A 25404-nucleotide genomic window follows, 5' to 3' on the forward strand; every position below is an offset into this window, starting at 1 on the left:
CTCACCTTTTAGTCTTTCTTAATGCCATGTTCCTGGGCCAAAAAAGAGGGAGAGATGGGTGCCCATTGAGACATGTCCAACACCTACAATTTCAAATGCAACTTTGAGATTTGAAGTGAGTACAAAAAAGTGAATTACTTTTAATGATATTTGTAAATGCCTACCACACACATGTATAAGTAGTAAAAACATTCAGAGGAGCCAAAAAGGTTTCTCAAGAAAAGATTTTCCTAGTATCTCATGAAGGAGATGAGACACTGCACTCGACCCATAGAACACAGAGAACTGTGTGAGGCCTTGTTTTGTCACCTGGAGTGGCTCCTTGTCCCCAGGGAGGAGTCACCATAGCCCCAGATTTTTGGGACAGTTCCTATAGTAACCACTCCTAGAAAGGCAGCTCAGAGATTGGGATAATAGGCTCTAAGTTCAGGGCCCAGTCACCAGAAGGGATTTGTCTTTTGTTTGTGATGGGAATTCTGTTATATTTTATCCTGAGTTTCTTTCTGCACCATTATTCTCTCTACAGTCAGTCCTCCGTGTTTTGGCTCAATGGAAAACATACTCGTTTGTTTTCTTATTTAATTCTGTCTCCAGGTACCTACTGACTACATTTCTGAATCAAACCCTCTTGCTATGAGATAAAACAATACAGCTTTTAGAGGAAAAAGAGAGCTTCTATATAACCTTGAGGTAGGTTAAGATTTCTTCAAGTCCTAGAGAGAACTAACCATAAAAGGGAAAATAAATAAGTTAGACTATATTAAAATTAAAACATCATGGGGCACCTGGGTGGCTCAGTTGGTTAAGCCTCTGACTCTTGGTTTTGGCTCAGGTCATGATCTCAGGGTTGTGAGATCGAACCTTGCATCAGGCTCTGTGCTGGGTGTCGAGCCTGCCTAAGATTCTCTCTTTCCCTCTCCATCTGCTCCTTCCACCCTCCCCCCCACCACCCACTGCTCACACTCCTCTCTCTCTCATTCTCTCATATAAATACATAAATAAAATCTTTAAAAATAAATAAATAAAATTAAATGAAGACATCAGTAGGAGAGTGAAAATTCAACCCAGAGGATGTAAAAAGATTGTCACGGTGCATACATCTGACAAAGGATTTGTATCTAGAATATAAAGAATTCTTCCACATCATTAAGCAAGAGACAAACAACCCAATATAAAAATGGGCAAAAAAACCCCGCAGAACTTCACAGTGGGCAGGAGATGAACAGCAAACACACGAAAAGGTGCTCATCTTTGTTCATATCAGGCAATTGCAGATTCAAACCACAGTGTGATACCATCACCTGTGTGAGAGAACGGCTAACAGGAGAAAGACAGAAGATAACAGGGTGTTGGTGAGAACATGAAATTGCCAGAATTAGAATATGCTGCTAGCAGAAGTGTAAATTGCGTCAGCCTGTTTGGAAGACAGTTCGGAAAGTGACAACTAAAGCCAAACATTTGCATATCCTGTGGCCCAGAGAGTCTACTCTTTATGTATGTGTGTATGTATCCCAAAGAAGTGCACATGTATGTTCACCAAAAGACAGTCTAGAATTTCCACAGTAGCACTCGTCAAAACAGCACAAAACTGGAAAACCACGCATTACATCTATCATCAGTAGAAGGATCAAATAAATTGCCATGGATTCATAGAGTGAAATACTGTAGAGTGATAAGAATGAAAAGTCTGTGACTGTGTGTAATGAGACAGCTCAGGCTCCTAAAGATAATGTTTAAAGAGAAAGACACAGAAGACTACAGAGAGTAGGATTCCACTTATGTAAAGTACCAAAACAGGGAAAACAAATCTGCGCCATTAGAAGTGGAATCATGGTTACCTGGGGGTGTAGTTATTGCAAAGGCGCAGGGGGAACTGTCCTGGGGTGTGGGTAATATTCTATTTCTTGATCTGGGTTCTGCTTGCACAAGTGTGCCTGTTTTGTGAAAAATCATCTAAGTGTACCCTCATATATACTTTCCTGTGTATTTCAATGTAAGAAAACCCTTTTACTTTCAATTTTCTTACTATGAACTTTAAAGCATTCTAAAACTCAAAACTGAGCAGAATATCCTTTCTCAGCTGTGTTCTGCCATTGCCAAGATGAATGAATGACATTCAGTTAGTGCCTTCTGGGGGACACCTAGAAACCGGAGATCACTAGGGTTAAAGATGAGTTAGGGTATTATGTTGAGGCAGCATTCCCAAGAAACTAGATTATGTAGTAACATATAGAGAAACTATTGAGAGAGTTTTTAGCTCAGATGAAATTTAACTGAGGATTTCCTTTTTTCTCTCTCTCTTTTTTTTGGGGGGGGGAATAAAATTATAAAACTTTTTGAAGAACATAAAAATGACCTGAACAAATAGAGAGAAACCCAGTGGTTGGGATGTGGACCCAAGCACTGTGACTCAACAACCACACACTTAACAATTCGGATTCACAAATAACTCTTAAGGACATGGTCTAGGGAAATTAACTGAGGATTTCTTACTAATTTAAATAAGATGATGTCTCACGCCAGATTATCCAGTAACCAGTGAAGAATAAAGTCCATTTGCTCTCAGTAAAGATGTCATATCAGGGCAGCAGGTCAGTGACTAATTGCTTCAAGAAAAGAAACTCACTTGACCAACCCTAGATTCATGTGCTTGCTAGATACTGAATAGCTTTACCTAAATACTCAATGTGAAATTAAGGATGAATTATGTTAGCTCCAGCCTCTAAGTAGTACAACTACAATGATATACGAGGATTATGGATCTCAGTAAATGGATGGGAACAGAAATTATGTAAAGAATCCAGGAAAGATGCTGCCTTACAACAGTGTGTGGGTCCTATTCTTACTTACCATCATTCTCTAATTACCTTGTTGTTTTATCGTTACTGTTACTCAATAAGACAATTGTCAGATACTTCAGTGCCTTGTTAGAAATGTTTGGGCAGGGGCGCCTGGGTGGCACAGCGGTTAAGCGTCTGCCTTCGGCTCAGGGCGTGATCCCAGCGTTCTGGGATCGAGCCCCACATCAGGCTCCTCCGCTATGAGCCTGCTTCTTCCTCTCCCACTCCCCCTGCTTGTGTTCCCTCTCTCGCTGGCTATCTCTATCTCTGTCGAATAAATAAATAAAATCTTTTAAAAATATATATATATAAAAAAAAAAAAAAAAAAGAAATGTTTGGGCAAACTGAAATTTCCTGATTTATTACTCCTATGTTGATCAGCTGGAATGTGTAGCCAGCTGTTTACGTGGCTCTCTGCAAGTGCACTTACTGGAAAAACCTGCTGAGCTTATGGGAGAATAAAATCTTTCGGAACGATTTCACAATATTTATAAGCCTTAGAACCAAGGAAACAGCAATTTGGAGCCTAACTGATAGGTGGACGGTTAATCACCTGAACAATACAGATGTAATAGAAGAAACAGGGCTCCCCCAAACAACAAAGAAGGAGCCAAAAATAAGAGAGACAGCAGGGGGAGGAGCAGAGGGAGAGGGAGAAGCAGGCTCCACGCTGAGCATGGAGCCTGACGCAGGGCTCAGTGCCAGGACCCTGTGATCATGACCGGAGCCAAAATCAAGTGTCAGATGCTTAACCGACTGAGCCATCCAGGTGCCCCTAAAAAGTTTTTCTTTTCAGAGGTGCAAAATGGAATGATAAGGTAAAGGGGAAAGGCACTAGGGGAAGAGAAAAGAAGAAGAAAAAGGAAAACAAATATAGAATGATTATCATGTGCTTCATTTAAGTTAATGCAAAAGAAGCAAGACATGGGAAGTGGGAAAAGTAGATAAAGATCTAAGAGTTCCAATTTTATAGGGATAAAAATAAGAAAGAAGAGCTAAAATATATAATTGTATGTTTTTATTAATTTTATATCTATTCTAATTAGGGCTCAGACCTAGATATTTGCATTCTAATATTCATTGTTCATAGAATGTATTACCATTAATCAATCATTAATGGAAATCAGACTCTGACAACTTGTAACTACAAGAGAAATTTGCTTGAACCTTTGTATTAAAAAATTAAAATTCAAAATAATGCCAAAGAAGCTTAAAAACTCTTGCTCTAGAAGTCTAGAATTGTATGCTGGAGTTTAATATATTATGTTCATTTCCATTGTAATTGGAATTTGTTAAAAAGGAAATTGTCTGTGAGCCCTGCTTGTGTGTAAAATAACACATCTCCAAATGAATTCATGAGAAATTGGGATCGGCACCTTAGAACTCAATTAAATTGCATTTATAAGAAGTATCTATTCAAAGACTGACCAAAGCTGTGCAAGCCACTGTGTTTCTTAAAGCCCTTTGGGGCGCCTGGGTGGTTCAGTAGGTTAAGTGCCCAACTCTCGGTTTTGGCTCAGGTTGTGATCTCAGGGTCATGAGATCAAGCCCCGTGTGGGCTCTGCGCTCAGTGCAGAGTGCTTGAGATTCTCTCCCTCTCTGCCCCTCCTGCTTGTGCTCATGCTCTCTTTCTCTAAAATAAACAAATCTTTTTTTTTTTTCAGCCCTATCAACCTGCCTTTCAGGAAGAGTAGCAAACTTGGAAATTCTATCACAGCTAAGGCACAGAAATCAAATCACTTCAGGTCCCCCAAAGTGTTTTAAGATCTGACTGCTATGAAAGGAAGGGAAGGAGAGAGGGGAGGAGAGAGGACGCTAATGTGTGGGCCCTAAAACAGGAAGTCATGAAGGTACTGCTGAGGGTAATTTCTGGGCAGTGTCTGTTTGTTTGTTTTAAACCGTTAGACTTTAGTTTGAAAGAGCAGAGGGTCTACCAAAGTTAGTTGTGAAAAAATTATTTTGGAAATCTGAGATTCTGTGAAATATCTGATCTCTCCCCAAGCCCGAGGCCATACACTTATGACCATTATTTGCATTCCCAGATATTTTAGAAATTAAATACTATATATTTATTTATTTGAGAGAGAGGGTGCACGTGTGGAGGGGCAGGGTGGGGGAGAGGGAAGGAGAGAATCCCAAGCAGACTCCCCACTCAGCATGGAGCCCCACATGGGGCTTGATCCCAGGTCCCTGAGACCATGACCTGAGCTGAAATCATGAGCTAAATGCTTAACTGACTGAGCCACCCAGTTGCCCCAGAGATTACTTTTTAAAAATTTCTGTTTATCCTCTCTTCCTTTGAGGAACTGCCCCATCTCAGACTCCAGGTGATGCCGGGGCCTGCTCATCCCATAGGCCAAAGGGTGTACACATGATCCAATCTAAGACGGTCATTCTCTCTCCCCTGGGAAACTGATAAGAGGTAGCTGGAACCCAATCACTAATGGTACAACCCTAAAGGAAAGATCCTCAGGTTTCTTCCAAGTGTTGGCTTTCCTGAGGTTTGGTTTTCTTCTTCTATGAGCTCCTTAGTACACCCCCAACAAATCTGTCCTTCATGCCTGAGGAAGAGTTTGTGTTGATGTTTACTGTTAACAGACTCTATTACAGACTTGGATGGGTCTTTGCAACCATAGCACGCACCTCAGGGGGTGCCTCAGTGGAAGACTCGCACTGTGGTCGCCAGAGTTCCCAACAGGACTTGCCACAAATAGAAGAAAGGGCCCTTGTTGGAGCACGGTGGCACTAGAGCATGCTGGGATGGCGGCGTCACGTGGGAACCAGCGCTAGCCTAAGAGATCCCCAGAGTTGTGGTACTATCCCTGCCATCTTTGCTGTCTCTCTGCCTTTCTTTTTGCACTGCCACAACCTAGTGTCTGAGCTGCCGTTACAGCCTTCCAGTCTCTCTGTCCCCCTTGCCTTCCTCCCACTCCCTACATCTCATATATCCATAATGGTGGGAGTTTGCACCACCCCTCCTCCATTAATCATCACTTCCTGGAGACACTGTACATTCCTGTGGTAAAAGGTGACTGCAGGGACCACGCAGTATATGTGTTACTCCTGGCTTGATAGCTGCAGCTTGTCATTTTCCCTCCATGAACCCAAGAAAAGCAATTTAGAATCTCTGTTTCATGCCAATTCTGGATAAATTTCCAGATAATGGATAATGACCATTTAATAGGGTTGAAAACCCTGCAGGGGTCTCTCGTCTCTGCGGGAAGAAGCTTGTACTCCTCAATGTGGCATTCAAAGCCGGCCCCAACCTGGTCGCAGTCTGTCTTCCCAGTCTTCTGTCCCAGAGCCACATATCTCAAATCCTCAGCTTCTACCCGAAGACCTCTCCTCAGCCTTCTCTGAGTGGGTCTCATACAGCTCCTCATTCAGGTCTCTGCTAAAGCCACCAGACTGTCCTCTGTCATCTGAAGTGCTCTATCACCTTCCCTGTGCAAAATCTTACCTGGCCTTCAAAGTCTAGCAAGCTTTTTCCTCCTCCATGAAGACTTGACGGAGAGCCATAGATGCAAACCAGCCTTCCCGCTCTGTGTTCTGCATATTTATTACCTCTGTCACTCTTAGGACATTTCTCCTGATTCCATTTTGGATTCTCAATTTTGTATCTGTGCCTAATGAGATGAGAAGCTTCTGGAAGGCAGGAACTGGACTATGACCTTTCATTTAGATCTCATAGACCTTCCGATCGTGCTGAACACAGAGCAGTCACTCAGTATTAACTGTAGAACCAATGCATCAACGAGCCTTTTCCTTAGATCCTTCTGCAAGACAACAGTACTTTACTCCAGACAAACTGGTCCTCAAGTCTTTGGTCAGAAATCATAAACGCCCTGCTGGGGACCAACAGGCACTCAGAAGAAACAGGGCTAGGACCGAGCTTTTTCCCAGTTGTGTTTTCTATTTCGTGAGTTCCTGCCCTGGCAGAAGCAGTTTTACACATGGACCCCTAGGCATGGAAAAGTCACATTTTTGTAACTAAAAGCAAATAAAAGCATTGTAAGTTGTTCTCCCTTAATAAATGCCACAGGAGACACAATATTAAAAAAGAACATAAAACTGCTTTAAATTTTAAAAATGTACTCAAATTGCAATTCTAACAACAATACAAGTTGGTCAGGATAGTTCAAAAGAATTATAAAATGTCTAGGTTTTTGGTTTTTTTTACCTTTTAATCCATGATCCTTCAAACTTAACATCAACATAGTACTTACAAGGACAGAGGATACTGCAAACTTTTGTAAGATAACACCATTTAACAATGCTCTTTACTACAAAAGCATTTTGCGCTCTAAAAAATACTAAGTACGTTCTTGTAATTTTAACTTACCCTGTACAACTCTTTTCAAATTCTTTTTTTTATAATAATTTTTTATTATGTTAGTCACCATACAGTACATCCCTGGTTTCCGATGTAAGGCTCGATGATTCATTAGTTGCGTATAACACCCAGTGCACCATGCAATACGTGCCTTCCTTACTACCCATCACCAGCCTATCCCATTCCCCCACCCTCCTCCCCTCTGAAGCCCTCAGTTTGTTTCTCAGAGTCCATAGTCTCTCATGCTTCATTCCCCCTTCTGTTTACCCCCCTCTTCATTCTTCCCTTTCTTCTCCTACTGACAAATTCTTTTTACCGCCTCGTACAAAAATAAACTCCAACTTACTTTTTATGTCACATTATCATACATTTAGAATTATAGAGATTGGGACTAACGAGGTTTGCACAGTGCCCCAACACCCTCATGTTATTTGAATTGCAGTAAGAGCTAAAAGCTACTAACCTGAGTCATCTTGTGAGTACGGGAAAATTACTTCTTGCCTTTGTGAAGCATGGCAGTTTCTACCCTCAGAGAGTGATGGTTTTTGCTCATAACTTTGTCAGTGCGGAATGTAAATGAAAAGTAGTCGAGTGAAATCAAAAAGCGAGGTCTTTCATGCGATGAAGCACTTTGCATGAGTCTCTGAAGGGAACACAGGCCCTATTCGGAAAAACACAAATACTAAATGTCATTTTACATAATACAAATATTGAACCATCTACAGCTCAGGTTGACCTCTTGACCCATGCACAAATTACCCAGAGAAGAAGGGATTAGAAAGAACTGGGAATATGCATAGAATGCCAGAACTTTAAGAGCTGTTTCTGAATTCCTAAGCTTTCTATAAAATACACAGTACTTTCTCCCAAAATTACATTGCATGATCTCATCTTGTTCCTAGAATAATTACAAGCATTGAGAGTCAACTCTGAATCCCGTGGCTTAAGGAAATATATACTATTTAAAATAATATTACCAAACTGCATTAAAACATTCCAGTACAATTTAATTGCTCAATAGTTGTTCATAATATCAGCTACTTGCACATCACTTTGAGAAGTACTCCTACTTACTCTTCATTGTGCCCATTTATTTTCTTTTCTCATCATACTGTGGGTCTGTCATGAAACCCATCAGAAAACTCTTAGCTACTTTTGGGGGAAAAAAAAAAAAGACGGACCTTGTATGCCAAAAAGCACTTTGTAATGTAGAAGTCTTGGGGTGTAAAATGAGGTGTGGAGGGAAGCCTGGTGTGGTCGGAAAAGCCAATTCTGTAATACCTCGGGACTTGATTCCTTCTCTGTAAGGAAGCAAATGGACCTTCACCTAGTTTACAGTTCTCAGCCATGTTCCGTAGCCTTCGTTCGCTTTGGACGTACACCTCAGCGCCACAAACCGCACCTCTTCTTAGCTACAGTGGTTCCAGGATGGTGGGTGGTGTGCACGCGGCTTCCCCCAGGTTCTGCCTGCTCTCCACCCCATCCCAGTCTTGGTCCCTCTCTAAGAATCACTGACCTGGGTGTGCTTTGGAAAGCTTATTTTGGTCTGGACTGCGGAATATGCCCATACATTTAAACCCCAGTCATCTCTCAATTATCTCAGTATATGATCTGCACCACTGAGACCCCAAGGATTGACTTTTTAGGAAGAACATTTAAGAAGGGTCTTGAAAAAGTTATTTGTCATAGGATCTCATCTTTCCTCATGCAATTTTAGAGCCCATGGCGTGGCAACTTGGCTGTGCACCTTTCCTTCAGGCATTAGTGCCTAAATGTATTAACCTTCTCTGATATGCCCCTGAAGACGAGTCCGTAAGAGTAGTCCATAAGAAAGGAATTGTAGACAGGGCAGAAGGCATCTGTGAGCTACTTGGGTGGGAGCAGGGGTGGGGAAGCTTTTCTGTATCCCAAAATCATACCTTCAACACCTATACATATAATTCACTTTCTTTATGTTTACTAAATTATGATCCAAATTTGCCCCTGTTGAAAATGTGTGAATCATTTTATCTTCTCCAAGAAGTTGCTGGGCAAAGACAAAATAGGATAGTATCTATCTTTTAAAATGTTGAATTCCGATGAATCCTTGTACCATATTAGCCATATATCTCTGGAATAGTTAGTAGTAAAAAAAATGTATTTTCTGTACAGCAAAGGAAACAATCAACAGAACTAAAAGGCAACCTATGGAATGGGAGAAGATATTTGCAAATGACATATCTGATAAAGAGTATCCACAATATATAAAGAACTTATACAACTCAACACTCCCAAAAAAAAATAGTCCAATTAAAAATGAGCTGAAGACATGAACAGACACTTCTCCAAAGAAGACATACAGATGGCCAACAGACACATGAAAAGATGCTCAACATCACTCATTATCAGGGAAATGCAAATCAAAACTACACTGAGCTATCACCTCACACCTGTCAGAATGGCTAAAATCAGCAACACAGGAAACAACACGTGTTGAGGATGATGTGGAGAAAAAGGAACCTTCTTGCACTGTTGGTGGGAATGCAAACTGGTGAAGCCACTGTGGAAAACAGTATGGCGTTTCCTCAAAAAGTTAAAAATAGAACTACCCTATGATCCAGTAATTGCACTGCTGGCTATTTACCCAAAAAACACCAGAACACTAATTGAAAGGGATACATGCATTCCAGTGTTTATAGCAGCATTATTTACAATAGCCAAGATATGGAAGCAGCCCAAGTGTCCACTGATTAATGAAAGGATAAAGAAGAGTTGGTATATAGATACAAAGGAATATTATTCAGCCATAAAAAGGAATGAAATCTTACCATTTGCAAGAACATGGATGGAGCTAGACAGTATAATGCCAAGTGCAATAAGTCAGAGAAAGACAGATACCATATGATTTCACTCATTTGTGAAACTTAAGGAACAAAACAAATGAGCAAAGGGGGAAAAAGACAAGCCAAGAAACAGACTCTTCACTATAGAGAACAAACTGATGGTTACCAGAGGTGAGGGGGGTGGGGAATGAGTTAAATAGGTGACAGGGATTAAGGAGGGCACATGTTGTGATGAGCACCGGGTGATGTATGGAAATCTTGACACTATATTGTACACCTGAAATTAATGTAACACCGTATGATAACTATACTGGAATTAAAAAAAAGAAATCTCCTTTGGCAATAGTGTAGGCTCGTATTGCCTGGCCAGGTTCACAATGAAGACAGAGCAAGAACCCGGCTAAATATTTTAGGTATGATATTAAGCATGTAGGGCCAAATACAAGAGATATTAAGGAGAAAGGATCAAATTAATAGGACTGGGGGGGGGCCGATGAAGAGCACGTGGAAGAGGAAGTGATAATGATAATAATGCTGACATCGTAAGATGTACCACCACCATCCAAAAACAAAGCAAGAGAAAGAATGAAAGGCAAACAAAATGAAACTTTGGTGATGACCATATATAAACTGATGAACCGTTTTTGGAATTCATGTGAATATATCAAAGAAGGTTACTTAGGACTTATGCGTCTGCAGGAAGCAGGATATAAGAAGGACTGGATGTTGGTAACTGACTTGAACTGCCATGATCAGTAACAGGTGGTATTTCATGGACTGGCATGGGCTGTTTGTACCCATTCCTTACATTCTCCGATGGCAGCATTTTCCAGGTAGGGACAATGTAGCTTATGAGGGCTGCATCTTTGCAGGGTGTTGCAATTTACACGGTGCTCAATGAAGGCCTATTGTATAAATATGTGTAGAAAGGAATAGAAGAATAAAAAAGATGGCCCTTTAGATGGTGCTAAGGTCCACCATCAGAGGGAATAATCAGGGGAGGGTTCAGGGCTGGACATATCGTTTCTATCGTGTTTGGAAGACAACAAACAAAGATAGACATGAAACTCCGGAGCACAGGCTGGACTAAAGATCATTTAAAAATCATCATCCTATGTCTTGGCAGTTAGGATCGTGGGAGTGAATTAAATCAAAAGAAATTATGCAGAGTTAAGAAAAGGAACGAGGTTAGAACACCAAGGATCCCTAATACTTAACCCTCAGACATGTTAGTATTGGAGGAAAGGCTAGCCATGTGCTGCCATTAGAGCGCTACCATAATTAAATTTAGTGCAACACACACCAACCGTGCCCCTACGAGGCAACACGCGCTTTGGTAGCTCTGAGAGGAGCAGAAAATGGGTGGTCCCTCCTCTCAGGAAGCTGCAGGCTGATACAAGAGTAACACAGAACAGCCACCGAATGACAAGAGTCGGAAGCAAGCACGTGATTTGTTGATAAAAATAGATAGCGAGCAATATTAGCTTTTATAATTTGGAGTGACACTCTGGGTATTATTCCCTCTATGTAATGAAGCACGTGAAACAGGAGGCTCTTCTAATGAATATTCCCTACCCTACACAGAAGCCCTTAATGATTCCCCAGAGAGATCACAGAAGAAATGGTAGGAAAAGGAACAACTGGCATTTCTAATTAAAAATCTCATGAGCAGAACAAACTCAGGGCCTCCAACTACATAACATGTAGCGCTGGGAGAATACGACTGTCTCTCTAATCCCGGCAGGGTCCAAAGGTCACCCCAGAGTCCCTATATGTTGAAAGAAAGTGGACAGCAGGAGGGAAATATATCTTAGGAGAAAGACCAAATATTCCCAAGAATACTTTGTTTTCCTTGAAAATTTCCAAAGATTACATGTCTGAATTGACTCCATGTAGGAGCAGGATACTATCTCCAAAATCTCAGTGAAGGAAATGAAGGTCCTATCATCCGGGTAAGGCGCATGAGCGTATGAGGGGCAGGGTGGTTGCAGGAGGAGAATACAAAGTAGGAACTAAGAACTCACCGCACGGTGTTGACGATGCGATCTGTTAGCGAAGGCTGTTTCTCCACAGGCAATGAATGACTAGACCAGATTCGCTGAACTCTCTGGCAGTTCATTTTGATTTTGTAGCTTAGAGACTGCCGGGAAGTCCAATATGAGGTTTAAGGAAAATGAAACTATAGCACCCTGCCTCCTCCAGGCATTTGCTGCTGGTGTCAGTTTGACAAAACCAGCTCTGGTCTGTGTTCAGATAAAGGTAATAGGATCTCCAGAACGGCAGCTTGGAGGAGGATTGCTTTGTTACAGAATGGCAACAGCAGAGGAGAAGCAGGACATGACCCATCTTCTTTCCTCTTAGGAAAGGTTTCAGCAGGTCAGGTGACGAGGAACCCCACACTCATCTTACTGCCAAACGATTGTTCAAGAAGGAGTTTTACATGAGGACTATGGTGTCAATATAAAATGAGACATCATCTGATGATTTTCTAAGAATGAAATGGGATAAATGTGAAGATATATTATGTATTCATAAAATGTGTTTATAATACAATTGATCCAAAAGAGGTATTCATAGGGTTGTTACTAAAAAAATCTGATTAGTTGAGTTTAAGGAAGAGTCACATACATACAAAGCATTGTGAGATCTGGACGGCCAAACATCTTTTTTTTTTTTTTAATGATTTTTTATTATATTATGTTAGTCACCATACAGTACATCCCCGGTTTCCGATGTAAGGCTCGATGATTCATTAGTTGTGTATAACACCCAGCGCACCATGCAATACGTGCCCTCCTTACTACCCATCACCAGACTATCCCATTCCCCCACCCCCATCCCCTCTGAAGCCCTCAGTTTGTTTCTCAGAGTCCATAGTCTCTCATGCTTCATTCCCCCTTCTGACTACCCCCCCCTTTCTTTATCCCTTTCTTCTTCTATCGATCTTCCTAGTTCTTATGTTCCATAGATGAGAGGAATCATATGATAGTTGTCTTTCTCTGCTTGACTTATTTCACTTAGCATTATCTCCTCCAGTGCCTGGACGGCCAAACATCTTATCCTATAGATTCCACCTGCATCTCTCTCATGGGCCTCCCACTCCTTCCCCACTGCCTCAGCTTGGAGTTCCCACTCTTAACGGATTTCACAGACCTCCCCAAAAATCTCAGAAGGATATCTGGAGAACCAGAGGGGCCAGCTGGTTCTTTACTTGAAGGCTAGGATGGACACACACACACACACACACACACACACACACACACACACACATTTTTAAATCCTGTTATTTACTGTCACCATAATTGCATAGATGAATGGATAATTTACCCCAACAAAAGTTGGGAGGCCCATAATTTCAAACTAAAGAAGTCCTTTAAAATTGAGTAATATTTAGCTTTGTGAAAAGCTGACTAAACCTCCTTTAATTTTCTTATCCATTAGATTGATCACAAACCAACACTGAAATAAAGAACTAAGTTTTGGGAACCAGATTAATACGATGGTTTCCAGACCCACCAGCCCCCCAGGCTTCACAGCTCTGTGCCCTAAAGTTCATCCTCAACAGCATGGTCATTGTCACGTCTCACTCCTCTTCAGGTTTAAGAGCAAGTCCAGATACCTCAGCATGTCACATAAAGCCCCAGCCCACCCTCCAGCATTCCTGCTATGACGTTCCACTCGAAGTAGCCAGTCAGCAAACTGCTTGTTACCATGAGATAAGGACTGGGCACCAGAACTTAAATCAATGGTGGCTTCTTTCATTGAGAAACTCTTGCTGTGATGAAGGATAAAGGAATTGGTGCAGTGACTTAGCTGATTTGCGGTCAGGGACAAACTCCTTAGCTTGTGTCACCCTCTATCTTTACGACTTGAGTTTCTCTGAACACTTTAGACATTTGATGTCTTCATGCATTTTGCTCATCTGTTCCCTCTGCCTGGAACTACCTTGCTCCACTAGACTACCTGAGAGAGACAATTATCTTGGAAGGGTCGGCTTGTGCCATATTCTCTATGAAGGATCTCTCATCCCCCAGCTAGATTCACCGCCTTATGCTCCCTGGGCCTCCCCTGCATTACACGGATACACGTCGGCACCAGCACCACGGGGGCCACTGGTCTTCCTGGCTGCCTCACATGGTGTTAATGAAACACAACATTCCTTCGGACCAAGAAATTTACCTTACAGTGAAAGAATTAATAAATGAGGTCCTATCACTGATCTTACCATGGACCCGATCACTAGAAATCTCGGGCCTTTTCTAATGGCCTCGGAGAGACTCAGTTAAGGTCCACGTGGGAAACCGTATCTTCTGATCTAGACATGGGGCTTGTATATACGATTCCGATCTATGTGATATGTGACACTCTTTTTTTCCTATAGGTCTTGGGTCTGGGAAACATGAGGTCAGAGGGAAGTGAGAATTTAGGGCAATGCCACTAATAATAATTATATCTGATTATTTTTAAAATATTTTCTCTCTGTTGTTAGGGCTCTGGGTTTGCGGGTTGAGAGGTTCTCACACTCGAGGCTGTGGAGCCTTGTGTGGCAAGAGGACTCTGCCTCAGTGGCAGCGGGTCCTGGTCAGACGGGCGACTGGACCTCAGGGTCTTAAGTTCTGGAGCTGCCCTGGGGTGCACTTATTTCCAGGTCCCGTTCTCCGACTTCCTATGGGCCTCCACATCCTTTCAAGAAATTCCTGATCAGCTTAGAGATCACGAGTGTCAGTTTCTTTTGCTGTTGTCAAGAACCATGGGTCACACGGAACTGAAAAAACATTACTGGACTCATTTATGTTTCTTTCCTCCAGCTCGACTTTCAGCTGTGTATGGACAAGGACCACACCTGCCTCATGTCTTTATCCATAATACCTCTTCCTGTATCTGGCAGATTGGGTGGTGGTAGACAATTGCCAAATGAAGGAATGAAGGCTCCCAAATAGCTGGAAGCATCAGTTAAAAAGTTCTTGCTGGGGGGCACCTGGGGGGCTCAGTCGGTTAGGTATCTGCCTTCGGCTCAGGTCATGATCCCGGAGCCCTGGGATCAAGTCCCGCATTGGGCTTCTTGCTCAGTGGGGAGCCTGCTTCTCCCTCTGCCTGCCGCTCCCCCTGCTTGTGTTCTCTCTCTGTCTGATAAGTAAATAAATAAATAAAATCTTTAAAAATAAAAACTCTTGTTGGATTCACAACTTTTAAAAAGAAAGAAACAAATAATAAGTCACAAAATTTTTTAATTTTTAGTTGCGATAAAAACACAAAATAAAATTTATCATCTTCACCATTTGTAAGTATACAACTCAGTAGTGTTAAGTACATTCACATTGTTCTGCAACAGATCTCCAGAACTTTTTCATCCTCCAGAACTGAAACTCTATGCCCATTAAATAATAACGCCCCATTTCCCCTTTCCCCAAACCCTAGCAACCACCATTCCTTCCACGGGTTTGGTGACTTTAGATACCTCACGTAAGTGGGCACATACAGTGTTTGTCTTGTGACTGGCTTATTTCACTTAGCATAAAGTCCTTAAGTTTCATCCACGGATTTCCCTCCTTTTTCAGGCTGAACAATATTTCATTGTATGTACACACCCCAGTGTTTATCTTTTCATCTGTCGATGGACATTTGGATAACTTCCACCTTCTGGCTATTGTGAACAATGCTCCTAGAACGTGGGTGTGCAAAAAGCTCTTCAAGATTCTGTTTTCTTTTCTTCTGGGTAAATACCCAGAAATGGGGTTGTTGGATCATATGGTAGTTCTATTTTTAATTTTTTGAGGATCCTCCATACGGTTTTCCAGAGAGGCTGCATCATTTTACATTCCCACTGATGGCGTGCAAGGGCGTCACATCCTCCCAAGTGTTATTTTATGTTCTTTTTTAAAAAAAAATTATTCATCCTAATGGGTGTGAGGCGATATCTCATTGTTGGTTTTGTTTACATTTCTCTAGTAATTAATGATACTGAGCATTTTTCATATGCATTTGGCCATTTTTATGTCATCTCTGGATAAATAGCTATTCAAGTCCCTTTGCCCATTTTTTTTAAAGATTTTATTTATTATTTATTCGACAGAGATAGAAACAGCCAGCGAGAGAGAGAACACAAGCAGGGGGAGTGGGAGAGGAAGAAGCAGGCTCATAGCGGAAGAGCCTGATGTGGGGCTCGATCCCATAACGCCGGGATCACGCCCTGAGCCGAAGGCAGACGCTTAACCGCTGTGCCACCCAGGCGCCCCCTCTTTGCCCATTTTTAAAGTCAGGTAATTTAGTTTTTTTTTTTTTTCTTTCTTGTTGCTATTGAGTTGAAGGAGCTCTTTATATATTTTGGATATGAACCTCTTATCAAATATATGATTTTAAATACTCTCTTCCATTCTGTAGGTTGCCTTTTCACTCTGTTGGTTGTGTCTTTTGATGCAGAAAAGATTGTGTCTTTTAAGTTTGACATAGTCCCAGATAAGTTCTAAATTTTATCCTGGCGTCTACATATATTCAACAGTTACACATTCAAGGAAATACTTGATATCCATACGAAGTAAATTGTTTGGGGTGGGGTGTGGAACATTCTGATTTCCATGGGCTCATAGAAGTACATCTGCTAACCTATTTGTATTTGTTACCATATACTCCTTCCTTCTGGAAGAGAGACAAGAGACGAACTGTCCATACTTCCCTATAAAGCAAACCCACCGGCCCTATGCTAATAGCTCAACGGCTTCCTTCCTGCAACTCTCTCTCCTCTCTTGCCAACCATCAATTTTCCCTTTGCTATTAAATATTTCCCATTAATATAAAAATATGCTACAATATCTCTTAACTTAAAAAAACAACAAAACCCTCCCAGGCATGACCACAGATCACTGTCCAGTTTAAGCCCTAATTTCCTTGCTTCCTTTTATGGCAAAATTCTTTAAAAACACTGTGTCTACTTGTTGGCTTCCCTCTTACTGCCCAGTTTTCCACCGTCATGCTGATCATAAAACATCTGTCAGCCCTTGACTATAGTGCTGGACCCAGCAAATGGAGTAGGTAGGGGAGCTACTTTCAGGGAAAAAAAAAAAAAGAAGCTTTGCCGCTGTTGTCCTTTTTCTTTCTTTTTCTTTTTAAAGCTGAATTCAATTAGGCAACATATAGTACATCCTTAGTTTCAGATGTAGAGTTCAATAATTCATCAGTTGCATATAACACCCAGAGCTCATCACATCACGTGCCCTCCTTCACGCCCGTCACCCGGTTACCCCATCCCTCCACCCCCTCCCCTCCAGCACCCCTCGGTTTGTTTCCTAGAGTTAAGAGACCCTCATAGTTTTTCTCTCCCTTTTATGCAAGAAAGAGGTAAAATGCTTTTGTTTTCCCAATAATGTATCAGAGGTCCATTCCCTTTCCAGCAACCCCAAGTCCTTGCTTTGAGTGCAGACTGCAACAGTCTACGTTGTGTCGCCCACAGCCTTCGCAGAACTGTCATGTGAAACAGGCGTGATGTGCAGGTGACGTGATGTCCCTGGAGAACTATTCTGTGACACTCCTACTCCTGCTGCTCTTGTTCTCCAACTCGCTTTGTTCACAAACACCCTTATTTCTGAAGCGAAGATTCCCTGTCCAGGGTAAGATCAAGGTCCATATTGCATTCCCATCTGAAACTTCTCGTCTCCGGCTTAGACGTGCTGCCATGGAGAAGCCAGTGGCAGGAAAGGTGGAGCGGGGTGGTATCGCTTTTGGACCCCCTCCCTTACTCCCACGTCCAGCTTGCTCCAAACCTTCCAGTGCTGGAGTGTTTGGAGGGGTGGCTGGCAAGGCAACATCAGGGAGCCAGAAAAGTCCCTTTTTGACGGGAACTGGTGTGAGCTGATGTCAGTGATCTCTGGGCATGGAGGGACCTGAAGGCTGCTTCTCTATTTCGTGGAGCATTTGGTGGCCTCCGTGGAACACTTTCATTGCTTCTTTATAGACCTTCATCGCTGCAGACCTCTGGCCTGTTGTTTCCTAACAGGAGTTCATTGTCCCGCTGGCAGCTTCTGATGGTTCTCAGCAGCTGGTCACCTGCTCTACGCCTCCCATATTTTCACCCGCCATCTTGTCAGCCCTCTGATGAGATGGCAGCAGCCAGGCCGACGCCATCTGTCTGGTCCAAGGAAAACACCTTCGCTCCATCCTCAGTAAGAGGGCTGGTACTTCCCAAACAATAGCCCCTGCTCGGCTGCCATAGGCTGCTTCTACCAACCTTCGTATTTCTCAGGTGTATGCTTGACCCCAGACTACTGTGCCGTCTAAACTGCAGGGGCCACAGATCAAGCTTTCTGTGTGGTCCCCTTGAAGCCCTGCCACTTGACTTGAGGATAGGAGAAACATCTCCCTCTCTTCTCCCAAGATGTTGTGTGTGTGTGTGTGTGTGTGTGTGAGAGAGAGAGAGAGAGAGAGAGAAGGAAAGAGAAGAGGAGGGAGAACAAAGAAAGGGGGCATCCACAGTACACCAAAAAATTCTCTCTAAATAAAACCTCACCCCAGTGTCCCAGTTCTTCAACATGGGTTGGCCTAAGGGTCACAAAACCAGATTTCATAGTATTCAGCCTTAAAAAGGAAGGAAATTCGGGCATATGCTCTAACACAGATGAAACTTGAAGACATGGTATGTGAAACAGCCAGACAGAAAGGACAAATTTTGTATGACCCATTTATCTGAGGTCCCCAGAGTAGTCAAGTCCATAGAGACAGACAGCAGAAGGGTGGCTGCCAGGGGTGGGAGGGTGGGGGTAGGGGAAGGGGACTTACTGTTTAATGGGTACAGAGTTTTAAACTCAGGAAGATGAAAATAATTCCAGAGATTGGTTGCACAACAATGAGAATGTACTGAATGCCACTGAACTGTGAACTCAAAAAGGGTTAAAATGGTAAATGTTATGTATATTTTAGGACAATTGTTACAAACAACGGATTTCAACCACTTCTGCAAGTTCTGCTTGAGTATTCTAGCAAGGAGTTCCACAACATGAGAGTAACTGCCCCCTTTGGGAACATCTTTGGGCCTGCTGTTAAGTCAGTGTCCCTCCACACCCTTCTCCGCACTGCTTTGTGTGGTGAGGTGGGAGCTCTGCAAACAGCATGTCTTCTTTGTCAAGGGGCTCTGCAAACAGGGTACACCAAAGGGAGGCTGGCAGGTGGACTGGGGAGATGTGACCAGCCCCTTCTGGTTGCTTCCCGTTCCTCCTGAGTTACCCAGCAACAGCCCTTTACCCCGACAGCAGCATTTGATTGTAGTGGCAGTTGGCTAGGTCCCAGATTTTTTCCACTCTCTCAGAACCGCCCTTTGTGCCCCTCTATGAGATACCCACAGCAGCAAATCAGCACCCCTGCCAAGGGATCTGTGTCTCAACACCTCAGGGGTCTTCTCGGAGCTCTCCGGCTATCAGCACTGGCTGGCAAGGGCCCCCTTCTCAGAAGTCTTGGTCCCGACTCCATGGGTTCCCCTTTGGCTTCCCCAGGTCTGGTCCCAGCTCCGGGGCCCTCCTCCAAGCTGCTGGGTTCTGAAGAGCCCATCTCCTTCTCTTTGTTCCCCCAACACACGGTGGCAATTGAGTTGTTTTTGCTGACCTTAATTGTCCCCACTTTGCATTTAAAGCTCTCTAATATCTGTTTAACCAACTCCTTCTATCAAATTCCCTCTCTTAACTAGGGTGGTTTCCATTTTTCTGACCTGACACTGAGTGATACGGCTCTATCTTTGCGCTCTCATGCAGAAAGGGAAAGCAAGAAAATTCCAGAGCTTTTAGTACCTCCCCCAACTAGTTTGTAAACACCATGCAATCAGGTGTTTGGGGTTCACTGATGTGCACACAGCACTTTGAACACCGCCAGGCATATGGCAGATGCCCAATCATCTTCATGGGATAAATGAATAGGAAATATTTCATGTAAACATAAAACACAAAATAATTTTGGTCATGAAAATAAGCTTCTAATATATAAACGTTATAAACCACATGCCAATATTCAGGGGGAAATAAGTAGTTGATCTCTATAAAACTCTGAATTTCTTAACACTACCTGTTTTCTGTTTTTTTTCCCCCTCCCCATTGTCTTGTTTAGTAATTTTGTAAGTGGGGGTTTCTCCAATTTTTTTCTTGTACGTTAGGGCATGTTATCCATGAGATAATCACTTAGTATGATTTGTGATTTACAATAAGAAACGTATATTTGGTCTTTGACCACTGTTCCTGGCACATAGCTCCTAAAACCCTTGAACTTTACTCTAAAGAGCCCCAGGGACGTCGTTTGTTATCATATTTAGATTTCCCCTAGCTCTTCCTGAAGTAGCTTCAGAGCATAAATGTGAGATGGGTATCTTTTGTTATTAATAAATAACAAGTCCCTTTCACCCACACCTGAGTTTATATTAAGGAGGTGACCTTTGGAAAACCCCTCAGGATGAGCTGGTTGCCAGCGGAGTAGAGGGTTGGACCCATAGGCCCATTCCCCAGACCTCCAGGAAGTGAGAGGGAATGAAGGTCGAGTTCAAACAATGGCCAATGATTTAATCAATCGTCCCTCCATAACAGCCCAAAGGACGAGGTTTAGAGAGCTTCCATGTGTTGGACAGAATGCATTCCTGTGTCAGGAGAGTGGTGCACCTCGAACTCTTACGGGGACAGAAGCTTGGAGCCTTAGCGAGATCTGGGCCTTGCCCTAAGTATCTCGTCCGTCTGGAAGTTCCTGAGTTATATCTTTTATAAATAAACTGGGAATCTAGTAAAGTGTTTTCCTGAGCTGCTCGAGAGCAGATGAATCTATTCCCAGAAGGGGGTTGTGGGAACACCTGATGGACGGCCAGTCAGAAGCTCAGGTGACAAGCTGGACCTGTAATTGGCATCCGAAGTGGGGGACAGGGGCAGTCTTGTGGGACTGAACCCTTAATCTGTGGGATCTGAGGCCATCTCCAGGTAGACGGTGCTGGAATTGAGTTATATTGTGGGGCACCCGGCTGCTGTCCCAGAATCACGTGACGTGCGAGACTCCCCACACATCCGGTGAGCAGAGTGAGGTATGGCGTACTGAGCGGAGAGAAGCCTCCCAGGGGGGCGTCTTTCCTTTCCATTCATCAGTCACTAAAATATACAGCTTGACCCCTGAAACACAAATGCGTGAAACCTCACAAATAAAACTTCAAAAACAGAACTCAGAGCATTTCGGTGCGATGAAAAACACTGTATCGGGACAACGTCCAGGCCCAGCTCTGTCACTGGCATGTGACCTTGGGCAAATCATTTAGCTTCTCCAGGTCTGCGTTACTTCCTCTTAGATATGACGTGCCCTTCCTCTTTTAAGACTCTGATTTTCACAGAGAAATGTGCTGTAACGTCCCCCAAGTGTCAAGCATGATGGCCCTTGCCAGACTTGAACTTCCTCTTCTGTCCGTCCCCACACACATGACCCCGCATGGTCTGAGCCGGGATGAGGGTGCAGTGACAGAGAGGAAGCAGTCTAATAAAAAGCTTTGGTGCCAATTTCTAGTTTGTGTTCCAGATGGGGTTATCATTTTTCTGTAGCAAATACCTTCTAAACTTGGCCAGATATTTTAAAGATCCAAATCTGGGGGGTAGCATTAATATTGACAGCTGCATTCAATGTCTAACACGTTGGAATACATTGCAAAGCTCAAAAAAGACTAGGTCGGGGCAGCCAACTCTTCTATTTAAATGACATGTAAAGGTTTCAGGAGGCACCAGGCAGGATGTGAAGAGTGGAGCTCACGCTCACGGGGCCAGATCCACGAGTGCACTTTGGGATAACGGTACAGTGCTCAGCTCAGCAGACTGCCATCGACATGCTCTCTTGACAGTCGTGGGTGAGTGAGAGTACAGTATAATAGAAAAATCAATCAAATGCTACTTTAGAAGTAAAAAGTGAGGACAGATTACAAACAGGATTACATAAAAAACAGATCTGAGAACCCAAAGTTCAAGGACCGTGAAAGAACAGACTAGTCTGCTTACTAATAACAGATGTCTACAAAAGTTAACAGTAAATTTGTTTTTTGGTGTTTTCATACAATTTTATTCACAGAAGTAAAATATAGCATGCGTGTATATATATGTATATGTATACGTATACACACAAAGAGCATATATAGGTAAGAAAACCAAGTAGTACTGGAATTATCACCAGGAAAGAACTAAAGGTAAGGGAGTCTTAGTATCAAAGAAAGAGCCTAGGATATCAAATAATTCTCTCTTTCTATATTAGATGGAAATCCAGCTATAATCCAGAGGGGAGGGACTTTGGTTTTCATTAGGTAGGAGCGTGCATGCATGCTATGTGGACACTGGTCAGGTGAGGCCAGCGGAGTTCATAAAGGGCATGGCGTATATCCATCATGCCTCCACTCTTGTAGTAATCAACAGGCATTGTTAAACTGGAAAATGCACGTCTGGTGTCCCCCGTGCGCACTGGGGTCATACTTTTTGGGCTGCCTGTCCTCACCATCCTGAGGACTGGTCCCTCCCAGAGGGCGCAGCTGAACATCGAGGCAACATGTGGCCCTCAGTTCACACCTCGAAATGTCACTGTCTGAGATTCCTCTTAATCTGATTGCATTCCATCAAAATTCACACCTTGGAGTAGAGCACATGAAGAGATTTTGGTAGTTAATTAGAAGCTATAGTAGCTCTCTATGACAAATAAATCAGAAATTGCTAAACAACTAATGCTTATGAAAGGAAAATTCCAAAGAGCAAGCCTGTGGCTTTCTAGATTAAAGGAACAGAAATCAGGGAAGTGCCCATTGTGGTCCCCTTCCCACCCTCATCTTCATCAAACACGCAGCGTCCCAGGACAGTCACCTATCTCTGCAGACCTTTATAGTCTCTTAGTGTGTGTATGTCTTTTGTGATTTGGGGAGCATCTCATTTAAAGTAGAAATTCATCGTTATCCCTGTCTTTTTTTAGAAGCTGTATTACAAGGTCCTTCAGCCTATACAACGACTTGTGACAATGCTTCAAACAAATTCAAAACTCGTTCATTGCTTCGTCCCAGTTACTACTTTCATATTGACAATCACTTTTTGGAATTAAGACTGTGTTCTGAAAACTATGTTATGCTCTGCTGGCATTCTAAGTGGATTAGTGATTGTAATTCTCCTAGGAGAGTGACAGCTTCTATACTTAATTAACAAGAAAAGTGGAAAACTCGGGAGGCTTTGCCTTCCCTGGAAATTACCGATGTTTAAGGGCAGCTTTCATTAGAAAGGAATACACTTGGGTATCGTGCATTAGTGAAGAAAAGTTTAAAATAATCTACATGGGTCAAATGCTAATAGGAGAAAGTCATTTTAATGTCAATTCTACCACAGGAAAAGCCTCTGGGGTGAGCACGTCATCATTACCATTGTCCCTGTGACCTCACTGTGGTCTGATGAGCTTCAGTCCGCGTGCAAGTGGTAGGGGAGAGCAGGAGTCCAGAACGTGACTTTGAAGCCCCAACGTCCTGAGGTCAAGACCGAGCTCTGCCTCTGCCCCATCCCATTACGGATTACATTTGTTCTGAGACTTTGGGTGGTTTTTTACATATGCTTGGGCCCAAGATACTAGTATTTAATTTAACTGATCAAAGACTTCAGGGCACTGCATGTATCTTTAGATGATCATTTCAGAGAGAAAACAAATGCAGGAAAGGGTTTACACAGAATCCTAGAGGGAACCAGTGTTTGAACATGGAACCCACAGAACATTCCTGCTTCTCAATCCAATTTTTCAGGTACTGTAAAAAAGTTCATGTTCACACTACCTAGAATTTTATGACTTATACCCCCCATACATCTGGAGTATCAACCATTGGTGTTCGTACTGACGAGGAATGTTACGTGATCCTAAAATGCCTTCATATCATAGGATTATATTCTCATAACAAAATCGAAAGGGACACCGTAAAATGGAAACAAGGTCATGAACATATTGTGACCTCTATTTCTTGCTCCTGTGATTTGGGGAAATGAAGCTTTGAGCCCTCCACCGTGCACCTCCCCACTGTGCCCAACTTCTGAACAAACAGGCTCAGTTAATCTCCGAGGGCCTGACTTCCCTGATCGAATGTCCCAGAAGCCAGGGTCACTCTGAGCTTCTGCCCCATTTTGTTCCTACTCTGGGACGGCGGTGGATGGGATTAGCATGTGCCATCCGTCTCCTGTATGAGTCTGAGAAGTCCTATGCCAAATCAATATGTGCTGGGCTCCAATTTAGATGAATTTTAATAAAAGACCTATGCCACATAATTTAAAATTAAAAATAGCTGAGGTTGATCAAGGTATTTATTTTAATGACTTATGGAAATCTTTCAAACATAATACACATACTTTTGATGTCTTTCTAAATAGCCTGTAAATGACCTATTTTAAAACTAGTAACATAGGAGCCAAGTCTGACAAAGTATTAGACAAGAGTGATGCTCTCCAGGGCTTAATAGAGTGTCTGTGTCTACACCAAGTGCCATGAGGTTTTGAGTACTTCTTCACCTTTTCTGTCCTCCCCTGCTGGTGGCACTTTTCACTCTTTTACTCAGCCTAACAGAAATCAGGCAATGACATCTCTTGAAATCCTACCTAAAATAGGAAGAAAAGACTTTTGGGTCATCAGAGGGGTCAGTTTTGGATCAACCAATTTGGTGACATCTGTACTGCCCGCTCTCATGCCTTCTGGGTTCTGAGTCCATCCCTGAGCTGGATGCTGGAAAAGGCTGGCAGCCCCTGGGACCTCCTGCCAAATCCCTGGGTCCTGGCCTTCTGATTGGCAGCCTTGTGCTTTGTAACCCGAGCTCCCTGACACCATCTCCTTGCTGTGTTCACTTCGGTGCCAATTCTGTTTCCTTTATACTGAGCTCCTAAAAGCTTGGCTCTTGCAGTTCCTTCCATGGTCCGCAGCAACCCATACCTGCTTACTACCTACGACAACTGGTGCAGTGGTGGGGTTCAAATGCTTGCATCCCACACACAGGCTTTCCATTCTAAGTGCCACAATTACGAAAGCTGCATGGATGTAGGAAATACGCCAGCTAAAAGAATGGTCTAATTTGCAGGGAGCTTGCATTGTATTTTGTAAGAATATGTTTGACATTTTAAGCTTTGCTGTGGCAGTAAATTGTACTTCTTCTAGCAGCGGGAGTTATTAAGTCTGTGCCCAGAATAAACCAGACTGTTTTGGAAAGTGGAATTTTTTTCAGTTTTCATACCCCATTTCATAACTGTGTTATCTCTTCAGAGATAAGCCTATAAGGATACACAGCCTATTATTTCTAATTTCAAGTTATAAATACCATTCTTTAAACTTCACAGGGCTTCATCATAATCTCCTTTAAAAAAACAAATACAAGAGTTCTGATTCTAAATTAAAAATCAAAAATAAATAAGACCAAAGATTCAACCTG

General features: G+C 42.7%; 1 protein-coding gene across 3 annotated transcripts in view; it reads right to left on the reverse strand.

The window, feature by feature from the left end:
- The window catches only part of TRMT9B (tRNA methyltransferase 9B (putative)), a 62021-nt gene that overhangs the window by 22942 nt on the left and 13675 nt on the right, over window positions 1-25404 (reverse strand). For all 3 annotated transcript variants that reach the window (XM_087856464.1, XM_045810857.2, XM_087856463.1), the window contains exon 2: window positions 7637-7834. The gene's annotated coding sequence lies outside the window, so the exon portion shown is untranslated. The remainder of the gene's footprint in view (window positions 1-7636; window positions 7835-25404) is intronic.

Source organism: Ursus americanus, chromosome 27 (genome assembly GCF_024610735.1).
Source record: "Ursus americanus isolate L20-20 chromosome 27, mUrsAme1.1.p, whole genome shotgun sequence".
NCBI lineage: Eukaryota > Metazoa > Chordata > Mammalia > Carnivora > Ursidae > Ursus > Ursus americanus.